Source organism: Paramisgurnus dabryanus, chromosome 24 (assembly GCF_030506205.2).
Source record: "Paramisgurnus dabryanus chromosome 24, PD_genome_1.1, whole genome shotgun sequence".
NCBI classification, from domain to species: domain Eukaryota; kingdom Metazoa; phylum Chordata; class Actinopteri; order Cypriniformes; family Cobitidae; genus Paramisgurnus; species Paramisgurnus dabryanus.
In genome coordinates this window covers 4197721-4212810 of record NC_133360.1, presented here as the reverse complement: position 1 = coordinate 4212810, position 15090 = coordinate 4197721, and the positions used below count along the sequence as shown (strand labels likewise).

At 35.6% G+C, this 15090-nt stretch overlaps 1 pseudogene; it reads right to left on the bottom strand.

Moving 5' to 3' along the window:
- Positions 1-1278: 1278 nt before the first annotated feature.
- LOC135748231 (uncharacterized) lies at positions 1279-12411 on the bottom strand (annotated as a pseudogene).
- Between the last annotated feature and the right edge of the window lie 2679 nt (positions 12412-15090).

Genomic DNA, 15090 nt, shown 5'->3' with positions numbered 1-15090 from the left:
GCATTGAAATATATTGCTTTTTATTGATTTATATAAAAAAATGATTAGTGATTTATATATAAAGCACTGAAAATAAACATGTGCTTAATATATGTAGTAGTAAGCATGGCAATTCTTGAGTTTCACTGTCCAAAAGTAAGGAAATGTTATTATTATTTTTTTAAACTAATATTTTGAACTTGAATCACAGCTCATATGGTAAAACAAATTATATATATATATATATATATATATATATATATATATATATATATATATATATATTTATATATTTATATATATAAATATATATATATATATATTAACTCCAAAGCATGTGATGTTAACTGTTTATCAAAAGATCTTGGAGAAAATAAATCATAGCCCCTATTTTGGCCAAGGTTTGCTTACGTCAAATGCGTGTGCACAAGCGCGAGCAGAAGCAAAACGTTGCTGGCTGCAGTTTGCTTAATGGCCACCTTAATAGCTAGTGTTAGTAAGAATACTGGGGCAAAGAAATATTAGATTTTTTTAAATATCGGTGTTGTTAATTAAAATGAATTTTGTAGAAATACCTCAATAAATACACATGAGGATGAAACACAACACCCTCAGAACCACGTGATCACGCCACGCCGGACCCATAAGGCATAAAAATTTATTTCTTTAACCAACAAAATATTTTAAAATTAAATAAAATTATTTATTTAATTTTAAAAATAAATAAATACATTGTGTACAAAGTAAAGTAAAGAAAAGTATAAAAAAGTAAAAAAAATTATTTAATTATTTATTCAATTAAAAAAATAAATAAATACATTCTGTACAAAGTAAAGTAAAGCTTAATTTTTGAATTTGAAAATATATTTAGTTCTCTTATATTAACATATATTTCAAAATGTATTTCAGGGGCAACAAATAAATTTCTAATTTTACGGCAAATATTTATATTTTCCAAAATATAAAAGTTTGTACAAAGTGTATAAAATATAAGTATTAAACGTATAAATATGGTAAAATATAAAATTATATGTATATTTTTTTTTTTAGTTTACAAGATTTAATGTAATTTTTTCAAACCTTGCAGGTTGGTAACACAAAGTTTTTCTTGCAATGCGCATGAATATAAATGCTTTAAAATTTATTTATTTTTAAAATATATTTTAAAATATACAAAAAATGGCATTAGTGCATATTTTTTGGGCCATTTTTGTATATTTTGAAACATTTAAAATGATATTTAAAATATATATATATATATATATATACATGTACTTTTTTGCCATATATGGGGAATCATCCACAGACAAATTCACAACAGACATGCCTTTGAAAATGGGAGTATTTATTCCAGAAATACAGCTAAACTACCCTCAAACACACAAGATTCTCAATTTTATGAATAAAAATCAAAGAAACGACAATATATAATTAATCTGTGACGGTCTCATGGTGTCTTTGATCTTTTTTTCTGTTCAGCTCTGCTCGATCTGACATCATAAACCAGAATAGCAACCATAGCCACGCCCACCAGAGCAGAGATGACCAATCGGATCACAGTTTCAGGAACATAGCAGCAGCAAAAACAGTCTGAGGAAATAAAAATACATTATGGATCAGTATGTTTTAATAATATACCAGTTTTATCTGCAAAGGACCATTAAAACAGTACATTAAAAGTGTGCAACTGTTATCATACCTGAACACGTCTGACAGAGATCCGTATTGAGATGTTGAGTCTGATTACTGATTGAATTGTTCACCACACAACTGTAAGAATCATCCAGACACTTCAGATGAAGAGAGATGCTGCTGTCGATATCAGACACACTGATGATGGACAATAAACTGTTTCCTTTGTACCAGGACAGACTTACATCTCTCACATTCAACACTGAACACAATAACACACATGATGATGTTTCTGATGATGAAGAGTTTTGTGTGGTGATGACAGGAATGGGCAGACGAGCTGGAAAACATTTGAAAATTAAAGAAATTGACATTGGTTCTGGATTGAAGCTTTATTAAAACCTTTTTTTTTTCATTTTTCAACTTTGCCAACGCCAACCCCTTAACATTTTCTGTCCTGAATCTAAATCTTTACTCACCATATACAATAACGTTAAATCTGTATGAGATCTCTTTAGCGCTGTTAATGATTAGTTGATAAAGTCCAGTGTGTTGAGTTGTGATGTTTGTGATGGTGAGATCTCCAGTCTGATAATTCACCTGCAGTCTGTCTCTGAATCTCCCATCAAGAACATCGGCATTTATTGAGATATCTCTGGCCACTCCATTGATTCGAGCTATAAGAGTCTTTTGAAGTCCAAACCTCCACAGTATCTGATCATCTCTTTGTATTTCAGTAATATCAGTGTGTAGAGTAACAGAATCTCCCTCCATCACTGACACTGACTTCACTTCATCGCCAAACACACCTGAAACACACAAACAAATTCACTAAGAACTTTAAAAAAGATGGTCTAATATTCAGAAACTAAAAGAATACAACAGAATGGAAAAGTACGACCAAAAAAATATTAAGTGCAAAATCTGAAAAAGTGGATTAATATGGTTACAATAAACTATTTTTAAAAATAAACATGTTTAAAACTTACCATCTAAAGAAAAGCACAAACAAACAAAAACAACTTTAAGAAACATGTTCTTCAACTCAACACGATGCTATCGACAAAATTTGTGTAGAAATACGTCTGCTGAGTACAGACCATGCAATTAACCACATGCTGCCCTCATTAGGATTTTATTCATCATCTCAGACGTAGGCAAAACATGTTTGTACATATATGGAAATGGAAAGAGGTGACATGCTCAGTGTGGTTCTGGTCAGAATCCAGATCAAAGCGGTCTGTATCAGGACTAGGTGTCTTATTCTGTTTTCTGGAAGGTGAGTAAGGGGTCCACCTTAGTTTCTCAAGACCTTAAAAATAGGGCACAGGAACCACAAAGAGGGCACATGCAAGCATCCTTCCTGAAATATGTATTAACAAAAGAGACCCTCTATGTCTCGAGGACTTTACAGAGATGCATGATGGTTAAGAGACCGCAATTGCCTACTACAAAAAAAAACATATCTAACATGTAATTTTGTGAATGCATTTTCTTTAGCAAGAAGAGTCACGCTATTTTCAGAAAAAAAAACTCTTAATGTACAGTGCACTTTTTAAAAATATAGGTGCTTGTGAAAACTTTTTTGGCTGAATGGTTGCATAATAAAGAATCTTTCTGTTTATAACGGTAAATTAAAAACTAGGTGAAATAAATGGTTAAATTGCCTTAGACTGAATGGTTCTTTGAAGAACTTAAAATGAGTAAAGATCAACTAATAAAAATGACAAACAGCTAAGCTGAATCTGTGAGAAAAACTGCTGCACAAATATGAAGGGACAACCACAACACACACGCTTACTCAGTCACATCACAAAGTCGTACTGCAGGACTTTAATTTGCACAATACTTTCAGCTTATCTTATACACTGTTAAAAAATGTGTTGTTTTAACTTAAAAAATGAAGTGTTAGCCAATGGGGGGCCTTTTTATATTATATAACTGTATAATTTAAAATTATTAATAAAATGTGATAACAAAGGACTCATTACGTATATTATACTTTCATAATACAATAAATAACTGTATTACATATTGTTAATTACTTTCCAAATTACCTCTCTCAAAAAAAAACAACACATCAAATATACCAATTTCTACCACAAAACCCTTAGTACTAATATACATTTTCACATCTTTCCAAAACATTTTTAAGTAGTTACAATGATAAAACAGATGCAAAATGGTTTCCTTTTCCTGTTCTACAGTAAATGTTAATAGCGCCTCATTTATTGGCTAATGAAAATACACCAAATCGTGACTTTTAGCAGAGGCTTTTATTTAGCAAATATAACATGAAGACAACAAACTGATAATATAAAGCTACATCAATACTGAGGTAAAAATTATATAGAAATATTGATAGGCCAACACAAGTGACTTGACATCAACACACTTTACATCAAAACATGCACCAGTGAATAGTGTCTCTTTATTCCTCCCGCTCGCTCTCTCTCTTTCTACGTCTTACTGTAAAAAGGCGCAAGACAATAGTGCTACTCACTCATAACAGCATTTTAGGACAAAACCTGTCATAAACTTTAAATGATGAGAGACTTACGATTCACTTCACTTATGATTTGCATAAAATTCAACTTTCTCAACATTATCGCGTCGCTGACTGAGCTCTGATTAATTTAAGCTCTATCATTGATTTAAACATCCAGACAAATAAACATACTCCATCAGTCAGTGATCATTTAATTTAATGCTTCAAATTGATTATTGCTGATTATTCATCTTTGGTTTAGTGTCATTGAGCTTTCTGATAGAGCTTTGAGGGTACTTAGGGTTAAAAGAGGTTGGGAATCACTGCCAGTGTTGGGGGTAACGCATTACAAGTAACGTGCATTACGTAATAATATTACTTTTCTAAAGTAACGAGTAAAGTAACGCATTACTTTATAAATGTACACATTAATATTTAAATAATATTTTTTTTAAGTTATACGAGTTACTTTTCAGTTTAATTAATTCAATTTAAAAATAAAATAATGTACAGAATTAAACTGAACATATAAACGTGGAGTTGCACACTCTGTGCACCTGAGCGGGAACAGTTTGATTCAGAAGCAGAGATGGCAGGCCAGAGCTCGAAATTTTTGCGATCATAAAAAACACCTGCAAGGCCTGAAAGACATCAAGCCTCGGCCAAATAAGAAAAAGTAACGCGAAAGTAACTTAAAAGTAATGTAAGCATTACTTTCCATGAAAAGTAACTAAGTAACGCAATTAGTTACTTTTTTGAGGAGTAACTTAATATTGTAATGCATTACTTTTAAAAGTAACTTTCCCCAACACTGATCACTGCTTTAGAAAACTTGGATTTGATCTCAACATGATGGTACTATTGGCATTTTTTGGCAATATACTGTATAGCTTATAAATACAGTAAGCTGTAAACTCTATATGGTAAATCATATATTACCTATACATTTTATAATGTGGTTAATAATTTTGATGTGTTAGATGTTGATCATAACATTTAAGAAATATCACTGCTGCAGGGGCTTCCAGTCCTCAAAGGTTTGTTCATCTCTTCTGACTCTTTTCCTGTGTTGGGCACAGATGAGAGATAAAATCAGAAGATGAACAGAAGAAAAACATCTGCAAAAGCATTTAACGCATATATATATATATATATATATATATATATATATATATATATATATATATATATATATATATATATATATATATATATATATATATATATAGCAATAATTAAGATGCAAGTCTGCCTGGAGGAAGACACAACGTGTCTATATTGTCTAAATGCACAATGAGGATAACAGTGGTGAAAAAAAAAATCTTGAAAAAAATCTGCTCTCATCCAAAAACAAATTCCAGTATACAAGTGTGGATACTGCCAACTAGCGGTCTATATGTGTAATTACACATCGATGCGGAAGACAACATCTGCAATTGTTTCTACGTTAGATTGTTAAATGTCAAGTGGTGCCCGCTGACTGCACTTTTATCATCACTGTGACAGATTTACTTGACATAAATCTTTTTTAGTATGTTTCATGTAAATTACAAATGTAACTTTGATGAAATTATCTTCATTATATTGAAGCAATCTACTCACAATTGGCTTTTATATTGGCAACATCGTGTGGAGTGACAGAATCTCCCAACATCACTGCCTTCAGTTTATCTGTATCTACAGACACACCTAAGAAACAAACAGAACGAGTAAAACTCTACAGATTTAAACAAACAATAGAAAGATGAACAGAGATGTCACATTCAATATTAAAAGGTAGGTTTGCAAAGGGGTGGAAAGCTTCCATAATATTTCTGGAAACTTTCCATGGAACCTTAATCTGGAAAATGTAAGAAATATTACACATTGGAAACTTAAACTGAATTTATGGAAATTTAGGGTAATCTATGGGAATTTACGGCAATCTACTAGAATTTACGGGAATTTTATTTTGTGTATTTGGTGTAATACAATGTGTTCGCATGTTTTATGGTTCAAAAAACACATTTTCCACAAAGCGTACATTTAAAGTGAGGACAGATGATTTTAATAATGGTAATTTAACTTTTATTTTTCTAGTGACTACTGACACTGATAAATTGAAATTGGGTATGTGTAGAAGAGAGTCCTGTTGTTGAAATTAAGTGATTATGGTTTATATATTTTTGTGATGAATGAAGCTTAAAAAATAAAGAAATAATGTGTGGTTTTTTTATTTACATATTTATTTATTATTAATTTTATATTTTAGCGTCTAATGTTATCGTTGAATTGAAAATTTTGTATTTATAGTGGGGAGTCTTACTGATGGAATTAGTTGATTCATTTTTGGCGTTAGTGTTTAACTGAAGTGCTCATGTATGTTAGATTTTTTTGAAGAAATTGTTTATTTAGTGATCAGCCCAAGGACTACAGATGGAAATTAGCTAAGTAGTCCACGAAAAAACATTCAAGTTGGAAAGGATAACTTGCATCATCGTTTACTTTGTGATTTGTACCTTTTGCATATCGTTAACATAATATACTAATTCACATGTTTTTGATTTAGAATGTATGAAAACTCTGTACTGATGTGATCATTTTACCACTGAATATTTTAACATCACACAAAACATTTATATCACATTAACAAACATCTATTACTTCATACTGTACATTTAATTTAGAATGTTAAATAATGATGTACATGAGACAATTATTAAAGTTAGGCTTGAAATACTCACGAACACTGAATGTCTTTGTTATAATCTTCTCTCCGTTGATCTCTAGTTTATAATCCCCAGAGTGTTGAGTTGTGGTGTTTGTGATGGTGAGATCTCCAGTCTCAGTGTTCAGCTTCAGTCTGTCTTTGAATCTCCCATCAAGAACATCAGCGTATATTCTGATTGTATTGGCCTCCTTGTTGAGTTTAGCTATGCGATCCTGTTGATCTCCAAACCTCCATAGTATCAGATCATCTGTCTGTAGTTTAGTACCAGTGTGTAGAGTAACAGAATCTCCTTCCATCACTGACACTGACTTCACTTCATCACCAAACACATCTGCAACACAAACAGAGAGAGAGATAAAACCCACATCTATAACACTGTCAATGCAAAAACTAAAAGCTGGTTTTCTACAGTGATTTGCCATAAAATGTGATCTGATCCTCAATAGACATATAAGCCAGGGGTGGGCATTCCTGGAGGGCCACTGTCCTGCAAAGTTTAGCTCCAACCCTATCAAACACACCTTAAAATCCCAATCAACAGCTTCAGCATGATTTGGAAATGACATTCAGGTGTGTTTGATTAGAGTTGGAGCTAAACTTTGCAGGACAGTGGCCCTACAGGACCAGGAATGCCCACCCCTGATATAAGCCCTGCCCATGTAAGGCACGCGCGCAGCTTCTCGTTCGCAAAGTTCTCGCGAACGGAGGTCGGCCCACCTTATTTCATTTTGAGATTTAGCGCATACACATGACCAAAAAAACAAACAACAAATGGCATATCACTGTAAATTAACTTGTGGTCACTTAATCAGAAAGTTGTTTTTGTGTGCTGCTTGTGAAAGAAAATAAAAGTTAACAATTTTTTGTCTGCCTGGTCTGGTCGCCCTACCAACCCATGCACACTAGGGCTGCACGATAAATCGCATGTGATTGCCATGCTCATCTCATCAGTAAAGCCGGTTCCTTGATTAGTAGTAAATCGCCATTGCCTGCTTTCAGATGGAGCAGCATTTACTACTCAAAGCCGTAGTTTTACTGGGGAAATTTTGCATTAATTATCACAGACACATCTCCTGCGATTTATCCTAAAGCCCTAATGCACACACGTTTATAGATGATTCGACTATATCAAGATTTGACAATTCTGATTCAAATATGTAAATCCTAAATCTGGAAAACCCCTTGTCCATTTACCAAATTTTTTTAAATTTGTCTGACTGCTTAATTTCCATATTATCTGTACTGATGACAAACATTAATATCACATTTACAAACATCTATTGTTAATTTCATTTAAAGTGTTAAGTAATGATGTACATTAGGGCTGGGCCAAAAAATAGATTTTTCGATATATCTTTTTTTTACGTGGTCGATTCAAAATCAATTCTCAAAAGGCCACAAATCGATTTTTTTCATATTTATTTCCGCAAACATTGAAGATTAACGTTAATCTTCTCCACTAGATGTCACCCTTTTTTTTTGCCTTGCGCGATGTTACCAAGAAGCGAGATGCGAGCCTGTCATTCATTCATTCTGTGCTTAAAATGGCGGTTTCAGGTGCTTCGTAAAATGGCTTCGTAAAATGGCGGTTTCAGGTGCTTCGTCGACGTTCACACAAAAAGGCAGGTTTGAAATTCTTTTAGATTTTGCAAGCACAACGACGCTGATAGTATTGTGGCTTTTAATTTCTTTTTATTAATTACCCACTTGTAAACTTCTGTTCACTGTTCTTTTTTATTAATATAGTATTTGTATTAAATCTATATTTTTTGAGTTGAATCAAGAATTGAGTATCAATAATCGTACTGTCAGCTTGTGAATCGAAATCGAATCGATCTGGAACATCTGAATCGATACCCAGCCCTAATGTACATGAGACAATTATTAAAGTTAGGATTGAGATACTCACTAATGCTGAATGTTTTGACTGTAATCTTCTCGCTAAACATCTCTAGTTTATAATCTCCAGTGTGTTGAGCTTTGAAGTTTTTGATGGTGAGATCTCCTCTCTCAGTGTTCAGCTTCAGTCTGTCTTTGAATCTCCCATCAAGAACATTATCATATATTCTGGGTGAATTGGCTTCCCTATTGATTCTAGCTATGAGATACTGTTGATCTCCAAACCACCACTCGATCAGATTATACCTCAGTATGTCGGTATCAGTGGGTAGAATAACAGAATCTCCCTCCATCACTGACACTGACTTTACTTTATCACCAAACACACCTGCACACACAAATAGTGAGAGATTAAACCCACATCTATAACAATGTAAGTGCAAAGACTAAAAAAAATGGTTTTCTACAGTGATTTTCCATAAAATGTGATCTGATTCTCAATAGACAAACACGATGTGCATGACAACACACAAATAATTCTTGTTTCTTGTGTCTTTTTTGAAAACACCCATTAAACATTCAAGGAGCTGGAGGAAAATGTAATTAAAGCAATAGACTAATTACTTTAATGAAAGTTAATTTTTGTCAGAAATAAAATGAGTTTAAAGATGTGGTTTAGTGATACTTTGATTGACAAAAGACACTTAAAGTGCCCGTATTATGAAAAACTCACTTTTTCTGGGTTTTGGGGTGTTATTTTGTGTCTCTGATGCTCCCACACGCATACAAACTTGGAAAAAAATCCATCCATGCTGTTTTGAGTGAGATACAGGTTTCTGAATGTCCTCTGCCTTGAGTCTCAGATTGCGCGAGTTAAAACTCAGCTCCGTTGTGACGTAACAAAAAGTTTCGTCACATTCAGTTTGAATTTTCCCGCCCACCCCCCCACTCGCAGGTCTCCACCCACCAGGTAGCTAAAGAGCATAGAGCAGTCACTTGAATGAGACCCTCTGTGCTGTTATCATGTCTCACGGAAATAACAGCGCTATTTGGATATTATGGATTATACTTCCACCTACTTTTAAAAACAAAGTTTTAACGCGTGGTTATTGGAACCCGGAGTATCTTATATACAGTGTGTTACGACGCAAACAGTCCTCAGATTGTAGGCGATAAGACCTTCATGCGAAATCTGATGTAAACAACAGACTATGTATCTATATTTCACGGATTATAAGCATTTGTGGACAAAAATGGTAATTGGATGTATTTTATTGGACTTTCATGGATCATTCACACATCTGAAACAGACTGGATTCGATTCGCGATCGCGTTGTTTCATCGTTAAAGGTAAGAAGTCACGTTATATTTTGCATGTTGTCATCTTCTGTCACAAAATACTACATTTATGATGCTAGAGCTAAAAGCTTTTTGCCAAACTAACCGAGACCGTAACTGTTACGCCCCGGCTTTTCTGACGAGGTGAGCCTCTAATAACTTTACGGTCCGCATAGATATATACACGGTCCGGATCTCCCGCTAGCTTCTAGCAATTAGCATGCGGTCCACAAGCAGTATACATCCCCCGCCAGGTCTTAATTTCTGTAATTTGCGAAAATAATGCGTTTGAAAATGTTTATAACGGGAATATGTTAGTATTGTCCAGGGAAAACGAGTGTATTGTTCAGACTGCTACATCACAATTTACGCTGGAATTTTTGTGTGTCATGATGAGTTTGACACACCGAGACCGGGCCTTACAGCCCCGGCTTTTCTGACGATGCTAACCCCCGAGCCTTATAACTTTACGGTCCGGACCTCCCGCTAGCTTCTAGCAATTAGCACGCGGTCCACAAGCAGTATACATCCCCCGCCGGGTCTTAATTTATGTAATTTGCGAAAATACTGTGTTTGAAAATGTTTTATAATGGGAATATGTTCGCATTGTTCAGGGAAAACGAGTTTATTGTTGTGACTGCTAACGTAACATCACAATTTACTCAGGAATCATTGTGTGTCATGAGTTTCTTCTCCTGTGGTGTACTTATTAGTGATACTTTTCTGCATGATTTGTCTGTTGGCAACATAAACCGTTAATAATAATAATAATATATAAAATAATAACACAGTATGGTCTGTACTGCTCACGAGACCACTGAGCATGCGCACGATCACATGACGTTAGTAGTGGGGCGTGATCAAAGGAGCAGTAGCTCATAAATATGTAAGACTAGCTCAAAACGGCACAATCTGAACTGCCCTGAAACAGAGGCTACTAGAGATGGGTAACAATCTTTTCCTACAAGCTATTTCGAGCAAACAACTTTTGAAACATGCTTGATGGAACTCATACTCCTATATAACTTGTGGAAAAGCAGTCATAAGATGGGCACTTTAAACATTTTAAGATTGCTGTCCTTAAGAAGCATCAGCTCTTATGAACCATGTCTCAAGAAGGAGCTCTCTAAAGAGTTGTTGCAATCCATAAGGCTGAAAAGGTATACAAAACAATCCCAACATTTTTAGACATCCACTAGTCGACCGTTAGACAAATTGTCTATACATGGAGACAGTTTAATACTGTCGCTAGCCTTCCAAAAAGTGTTTTGACCCCATCTGAAGTTTAAAGTAGATTTCTTGCTGTTTTTCAATCAAAATACAACACCCGACCCCCAACCCTTTGCTCACGTCCATCGGGAAAGTAAATGGACTACATACTGGCTTGGGATGTCCTTTGGGATATTTCGCTGGTGAAGGCACCGATCCCCTTGTTGGAGACAGCGGCCAGGGAGAAGTAGTACTCTGTATTCGCATGTAAGCCCTCCACCACGTGGGAAGAGGTTGGGCCGAAAGTTTTCTTTACCTGTTTGATGAAAAATAACAACTGACAACCATGTAGAACAAAAATGTTGTGGTCCGGATGATGTCAAAGAAGGTCTGGCACCTCAGGTCCTTGTATCCCCTCTTTGTAATGAAGTTCATAACTGATGATCCCTTCTCAAAGGCAGATTGCCATGTAAGCTGAACGCTCGTGTCTGACACCTTCCCAACCTGAAAGTTGCTTGGCTGTCCAGGAACTAAAAGAGAGCAAGAGAATGTATAGATTAAACACAGTTTATGTGATGAAAATGTCAAGGAAAACAACTGGAATCGATAAACTAACCTCCTTGAAGCACCTTGACGTGGATGGGATCCGAGAAGTGTCCGTCTCCAACAGACGTGAAGGCCAGTACTCTGACGGTGTAAGTCCTCAAGGGCACCATATTCTGAATCATGGTGATAACACTGTCCTGAACATTATGGATTTGCCACATGCTCATGACTTGTGACGGGTCCATGGTGTAGTACACCCGATAACCCTTAATCTGCCCGTTGGGCTCCTCCGGTTCATCCCAACGCATCATCATGGTCTTCTGTGAGATGATGCGGGCCTGGATATTTCTTGGGGGACTAGCAGGAGCTTGCTCGCCAGTTCTAGCCTCAACTAGTTCACTGGGTGGCCCTTGGCCAATGGTGTTGTAGGCTGATACACGGATCTCATAGTCTGTGTTTGGAGAAAGTCCCCCGATACTATAGCAAAAGTGGTGATGGACTCCACAGTCTCAAATTTGCTCTCTGGAGACTTGGCACGATATTGGATCATGTAATGGGAAACTGGCTCAGGGTTGGCACGGTCCCAAGTTATAGTGATACTGGTTGAGGCGGTTTCCGTTACGACAGGTCTACCTGGAGGTTTTGGCAAGGCTGCGGAGCATACAAACATTCAATATTCAACTAAACTTACATGCACTAAAGCTAGATTTATAACTCTTTCCCCGCAATTGAAGAGTAATCCTGTCAATTAAGAGAAAACCCTGCCAATGACGAGTTTTTTCGGCAATCTATATTTCTGCTATTATACAGTAGGTGGGGATCTTACCCAACTTATAAAACTCTTAAGCATCCACTTATTCAAAAACACTAAAAACTGTGTGTGTTTTGATAATCGTTCTGAATCTGATCTCTAACAAATGTCCTTTACAAAAATGAAATTATCTCAGGTTTTTGTTCAAAATATTGTATTGAAACTTTAGCTTAGACACAAACACATTTTAGATGCCTTATGTAACTATCATAAATAAGACATTATTTATGTTAAATTAATAAGACATCCAAAAAGGTCCTCTAGGAGACAAAACCTTGAGTAACCTTAAGGGCTTGATTGAGTCTTACACAGCTTCGATGATGCCCAGGCTGCTCATGGCCACACAGGTGTAGTTGGCCGACTCTCGGACGCCGTTTAACTCTAGGACATTCCTGCCCACTGGCATCTCGTCCTCGGGCGTCAGGTCCTCCGAGTTTAGCATCCACTTGACGTAGGGCATTGGCGCGCCTACTGCAACGCAAGTGATGTTGACACTTCCTCCTGGCATGATCTCGTGGCTGCTGGGCAGGATGAAGAAACGAGGTGGCACGTGTCGAACTGGGACGAGCGGGGGAATGGTAAATATAAAGAAAGAAAGGTAATGACAATGAAAGTGAGCCTTTCTTTAGAATGCAAATGTCTAAAGAGAGGATAACAAATTATAAAAATGAACTAATTAAACAAATTTCACAAACGTCTATAGAAAGTAAAAATAATGACTAAATTAACAGAACTGCTTCACCAATATAGACCGACATTAAAGCAACAAATTCATAGCAACTTGGTTTAATTGATCAATATTTGAGCCATCACATCACAATTAATTACACAAAAATCTATTACGAGTTTCTAATTTGTTTGAGCATAGATGTCAACGTTTTGTGACTACAATAAACAAAATTAAATATTAAATATTGGTACCCCTCCCTTGAGGTAAGACATGATGTAAAAAGTTATGCACTAAGTTAACTTATGATGATTATTGTGTTTGTCTTACAGAATGTAGTATTCTATCCAGCAATAACCTGAATGTGTCACGACTGGGATGCAGGAGTGAGGAAGTTAGGACGCAAGTGCAGGGTTCACCATGAAATAAATAACATTTATTAACAGAACGAGAATAAAACAACGGGCAGGTAACACAGGAACATCCAACAGAAGAAACAGGAACAGCCATGAACGTAGTGACAATGACAATGATCCGGCGACAGGTGAGAAACAGACAGTAGTATAAATACACAACACTTAACAGGGAACAGGTGTGATGAATCAGTCCGTGAATTGTCCAGGTGACGTAATCGAAGACACAAACAAAACATGACACGGATCACCGTGACAGAATGTGCTGAATGATGTGCCTTATTTGATTACTGCCAGTTTAGGTGCAGCTCACCATGTGTTGCCAGATATTGATACTTTCAGAAATAAACCGAAGACATCGCTAACACTATACTCTTCAGTTTATACATTACCTCAAGTGTCACATTAATTGCTAAAACACTAAACACTACGGGCCCTATTTTAACAATCTAAGCGCATTGTCTAAAGCGCACAGCGCAACGTTTAAATGGGCGTGTCCGAATCCACTTTTGCTAATTTAACGACGGGAAAAATGGTTTTTGCGCCGAGCGCATGGTCGAAAAGGGTAGGTCCTATTGTAATGGGAGTATTTTGGGCGTAACGTGCAGTAAACCAATGAGAGTCACAGCTCTCATCCCCTTTAAAAGCAAGTTGCGCTGGCGTTATGTCTAATCCCTATTTAGATGACGGACTTTGTAAACTGAAAAACTAAGCGGAGGAAGAAGATCCCCAGTTTAAGATTAATGTTAAATAATTGTGTTGTTTTTCACTTGTATTGAAATTGTTATTTTTTTATTAAAACCTTTTTAACCCGTTTTCTTTTAGTCATGGAAGTAAAAAAGCAGGCTTTTAATTGCTTTAAATGTATGGCTATCCAATATCACCAAAAAATAATTTACAAGTATGTAAGATAAGGTTTGTACTCTAAAAATACTTTATTTGTAACAAACAGGAGATAAAGAATTTACAAACGGCTCTCCTCACGTTTCAGCACTTTGGACAGCGTTTTTTTTAGCAAAGAGTTTTTTTAATCTTTACTTAAAAATGTTTCTCATCTCACCATATCCACAGGTACAGAGTCATCATATACAATAAATCCGTGAGGTAGCATAAAAAAAACATTTAAAAACAGACGCATTTGTTCAAAGCAAAGCATTTATTTACTTACCAGGCTGCAGGTGAAGCAGCTCTTTGTGCCTTCTAACTTCTCATAATTAGTCCTCATTTATGTCCATGAGACTCAATAATAATCTTTTACATCCAATCCTTTAATCTTTCATATTTAAAAGCATTTTTGTGCTGCTGCGCATTCATGTACCTTGTGATAAGCAAACCCGCGTTGTCCTCCCGTGTATAGGCGCATTTTACTAATGCGCTCTTTAAATAACATAAAACACATTGCGCCATTGACTTTAGACTTTAGACCAGGTTTTTGTTGGTCAATGGCTTAGTCTATTT